Raw genomic sequence first — 4373 nt, 5'->3', positions numbered from 1 at the left:
CTAAAAAACAAAAATAAATAAATCTTATCAACAGACCTTTGATTTCTGCATTTCAGTTATTTATTGATATATGTATTAATTTTCCACAAATATTTTTTCTCTTAACAAAAGGAATAATCTCAAACTTGGATCTGATCCAGAACAATAAAATTTACTCTTACTAAACAGTGTCTACATGATCTTAAACCAAAGAGATAACATTCTTAATTCATTTATTTCTGAATGAACATCAGTGTTTTCAGTTTTTAGTAATATTTTTTGCCTTACCACATAGGCTTATAATTGAAAAATGCTTCCTCTTCTTTATCTATTTATATTTGTTTGGTGGCTCTATCCCTGATTCATTAGTAATAGTGAATCTAAATCTGTGAATCTAAAATAATAACATGATATCTGTATACTCCTGACATGTGTCTAAGGGATCATTTCAAACAGGAAATAGACTACGTATTGTGTTGAACCTCATATGTATTGCTCATCATCCATAACTCATACACCACCAATCATCATTGGTCCATGCTAGATCCTCACTTTTTTTATGTGTTTTACATTTACCCTCAATTAAAGCATTAATTCATAGATATTAATAAAAGACACACTTATTCAAGAAAAACATGAGCACAAGATGCCTGAATATCATTAATGCTGTTCTATGGAATCCTTTCCCATATATACTATATTTTTCCTATTTTATTAATCAACACAATGTTTCCTATTATATCTACTTTTGTGCCATGGATAACTTTATTATGTTTAATACTTTTTAACAATGCTGAGAATACTCTTAAACAAATTATTAAAACCAAGCTAAGATCTTTGACTATAACTCACCTTGTCTCTTTCCTGACACAGAGACAACATAATCTTAATTAAGGCAAAAGCTAAAATCAGCTCAGTGCATCCACTCTGAAGACACAATGATTTAAAAAAATGAGACATTCTCCCCGTTGACCCACAGTTTTCATCTTTAATTTACATAATCATTTAAGTGTTTATTAATGTATGGTAATATTTATTTTTCTCTCAATGCAATAAACATCAAACTCGCGACTGACTGACTCAGGGTGATACTACTACCTATCACCATCCATGTCACCCTTACTCAAAGGTGTAATATACTTGGTCTATTTATTATCCATTCCAGTGAATATTAATATTCATCTCCCTAACTATATATTTTAGTAATGAACAATGCTTCACCCTCTTCATCTTTATTCATTTATACATTTGCAAATTTATTCTTGCCATTGATTCTTTTATAATCATATTTTTAAAATTCATGAACACAAAGACCAAGGAAAAGATCACTGTAGAATGCTGAAATCTATCTACAAGTCTTAAAATATGGCAAATGAAAAAAATATGGTGAATGGATTAGAGTCTTTTTGTGTGGGACCTCAAAGTTCTAGACATGAGGTATTCATTGTATATGATTCAAAAACCACCAGTTATCATCACTGGACCATGATTGCCCATCTTCATTCTCATCTACATTTGTTTAGTAATTAATGAGGAAATCCATGTAAATCACAAAAACACAAGAATAAAGTCCTTGAAGATTCCATAATCACCTCTAGAATCATTCTCATAGAGATTAAATCTCTTTCATTTAACTGAACTCCATGTTTCATTTATGGATTAAACAACGTAATGCTCCATATCAATCTGATATGAAACATCACTATGGATAGCCTTCTTTGATTATATTCAGTACTTTTTAATAATTCAGTGAATAATTTTTTTAAAGCCACTCAAACTAAATCAAAAACTTTGACTATTACTCACATTGTTTTCCATGCTCCTAACACACAAAGATGAAACCATAGAGTTCATGACCTTGGAAGAGTCCTTAAATCAGGTCAAGAGTGTCCATTCTAAGGAGTACAGAGCATCACATCATAGCAGATGATAACACAATTAAGAAATTGTCTCCTTTGTACCCTGCTTTTTACCTTCATTTGTTTAGTCATTTTGGCAACCATTATTTGGAGTATATTTGATAAATAAATGACCAACTTTGACTTGAGACTGACCCAAAACAAACATTTTCTCTGTAACTTATACTATCTATATCACCATTAGCCAAAAAGGAAACAGTCATGTACCACTAATTTCTCTTTAAATTTCAGTGTTCTCAATTTATGTTAAAGTGTTTTTGTCTCATCACATATTTTTATAATTGTACAATGTGGAACTCTATTCTTTATGTTTTTGTTTATTGATTCTTCCATTGATCCCATTAGAACTACAGAATGAAATTATATACAAACAAGGAACAAATAGAAATTCATTCTGTATTTCTGAAATTTGTCTACAAGATCATTTCAAATAAGAGGAATAGGCTAGATTTCTGTTGTTTTAGGTCTCAAAGTTCCAGACACATACTATTCATTGCATATGGCTCATATGCCATCTGTCATCATCACTTGTGCAGGATTGGTCCATATTTCCATCATCTATTCCTTGTTTTTTTTTTTTAATTTTTTATTGGTGTTCAATTTACTAACATACAGAATAACCCCCAGTGCCCGTCACCCATTCACTCCCACCCCCCGCCCTCCTCCCCTTCTACCACCCCTAGTTCGTGTTTATTGATTATTTCATTAATAAGAGTTTTATTTTTTTATTTTTTAATAATAAGAATTTTAAATGCTATTACTTCACCCAATGGAAAAATTCAACAGGATGCTGTATATCCCTAATCTGTATATAAAATCATTCTAACATCAACGTATCGGTTTCATATATTCTCCTCAGAATTTCATATATGCATTAAAAATAATACTTCATATAAATCCCATTGTTATCACAGTTGGCCATCTTTGACTATACTTCAATTTTAATAATGCATTAAATACCCTTACACAAGCCACCCAAATGAGATAAAAACTTTGACTGTTACTCACATGATCTTTAGCCTCCTAACAAAGAGATGCAACATAGACTACAGAAGGTGCTCAAATCATCTTGATTTCTAAGAAGTACAAAACAAAGCAAGTGACTTTTAAAATTGAGACCATATACACTATGATTCTTGTTTTCTACATTTTATTTACTCAATTACTAAAGTATTTATAATTTTTCATAATGTATATATATTTTTTCTCTTAACAAAAGGAGAAACTCAGATTTGGAACTGATCTTGTACAACCAAACGGACTTTTACATATTACTGTCTATAAGATCCTAAGCTAAAAAGGTAAAATTCTTGTTCTTTTTATGTTTTAATAGGTATAGGTGTTTTCAATTTTTATTAATATTTTCTGCCTTAACACATAAATTCATAGTTGAATAATGCTTACCCTTCTTCTTTTTGATCTACATATTTTTATTTGTTTAATTGTTCTGTCAATGAGCCATAAATAGTAAACCAAAATCTATTAATCTAAAATAAGACCATGACATTTGTGCATTTCTGACTTCTGTTAATAGGATCATTTCCAAAATAAGAGATAAGTCGATTAATTATGTTTTGTGTTGGACTTCAGAATTCTAGATACATTTTATTCACTGTCCCTGACTCATAAGCCACTAGTCATCATCAACGGGCCATGTGAAGTCCCATTTTTCTTCATTCATTTCTAAATTTGTATCAAATCATTAATTTATTGATAATAACAAAATATACATGATTCATGATAACACAAGAACAATATCCCTGAATATCCCATCCCTAAAATCTATGAATACAAATCTTTCTCAAAACACTGTATCTTTCTCATTAAGTGACATCAAAATTGCACATTATTAATCAATATTTCATATCACATTAATAGGTGGGCCATATATATCTTTTTAAATTAGACTTAATACTTTAAAATAATACAGCGAATGCCTTACATAAGTGACCAAAGCCAAGACAAGAACTTTGACTATTACTCTACTGAGGTGTCTTTCTGAGAACAGAGATAATGTAACAATTTTGATGGCAGAAAAAGGCTTAAGTCCTGCTTGTTGTTTCTGAAGAGTATCAAGCAGAAAAGATGATAAAAAGATTGAGACATTCTTTCTACTGATCTATAATTTCTATACTTCATGTATATTGTCATCTGGGTATTAATTACTTTATAGTAAAATTTATTTATCTTTCTCTCAATACAATAAACATCAAACTTTCAACTGACCTCAGGGTTATACTGACCACGACCTATCACTGTCCATGTCACCCTTACTCAAACATTTAACAGACTTGGTCAACTTATTATCCATTCCAGTAGATATTAATATTCATTTTCCTGACTATGTATTTTAATAATGAACAATAATTCACCCTCTTCATCTTTATTCATTTATACATTTGCTAATTTATTCTGTCATTGATTCTTTCATAATTACATTTTTTATAATTCATGAACACAAAGACCAAGAAAAAG

The 4373-nt window shown here is 30.0% G+C and overlaps 1 long non-coding RNA gene, 3 other non-coding genes and 1 pseudogene across 18 annotated transcripts in view; all 5 read right to left on the bottom strand.

Annotated features, from left to right (window-relative positions):
• Positions 1–455: 455 nt before the first annotated feature.
• LOC140640767 (small nucleolar RNA SNORD113/SNORD114 family) lies at positions 456–517 on the bottom strand (annotated as a pseudogene).
• Positions 518–1390: 873 nt separating this feature from the next.
• On the bottom strand, positions 1391–1465 carry LOC140640746 (small nucleolar RNA SNORD113/SNORD114 family). Its single transcript, XR_012037383.1, has one exon. It is a non-coding gene; the product is annotated as a small nucleolar RNA SNORD113/SNORD114 family (small nucleolar RNA).
• Positions 1466–2358: 893 nt separating this feature from the next.
• Positions 2359–2428, bottom strand: LOC140640772 (small nucleolar RNA SNORD113/SNORD114 family). The gene has a single exon (XR_012037405.1). It is a non-coding gene; the product is annotated as a small nucleolar RNA SNORD113/SNORD114 family (small nucleolar RNA).
• Positions 2429–2782: 354 nt separating this feature from the next.
• The window catches only part of LOC140640485 (uncharacterized), a 106889-nt gene continuing 105298 nt past the window's right edge, over positions 2783–4373 (bottom strand). For 8 of the 15 annotated variants that reach the window (XR_012037217.1, XR_012037222.1, XR_012037224.1 and 5 more), the window contains one exon: positions 2784–2974. This is a non-coding gene — a long non-coding RNA (uncharacterized lncRNA). Of the gene's footprint in view, positions 2975–4373 lie in introns of all 15 variants that reach the window. The other 7 variants (XR_012037220.1, XR_012037228.1, XR_012037219.1 and 4 more) reach the window with 1 other exon arrangement.
• Positions 3478–3552, bottom strand: LOC140640748 (small nucleolar RNA SNORD113/SNORD114 family). The gene has a single exon (XR_012037385.1). It is a non-coding gene; the product is annotated as a small nucleolar RNA SNORD113/SNORD114 family (small nucleolar RNA).

This window comes from Canis lupus, chromosome 9 (assembly GCF_048164855.1).
Source record: "Canis lupus baileyi chromosome 9, mCanLup2.hap1, whole genome shotgun sequence".
Taxonomy (NCBI): domain Eukaryota; kingdom Metazoa; phylum Chordata; class Mammalia; order Carnivora; family Canidae; genus Canis; species Canis lupus.
The sequence above is the reverse complement of the archived record's forward strand: the minus strand, read 5'-3'. Positions and strand labels throughout refer to the sequence as shown.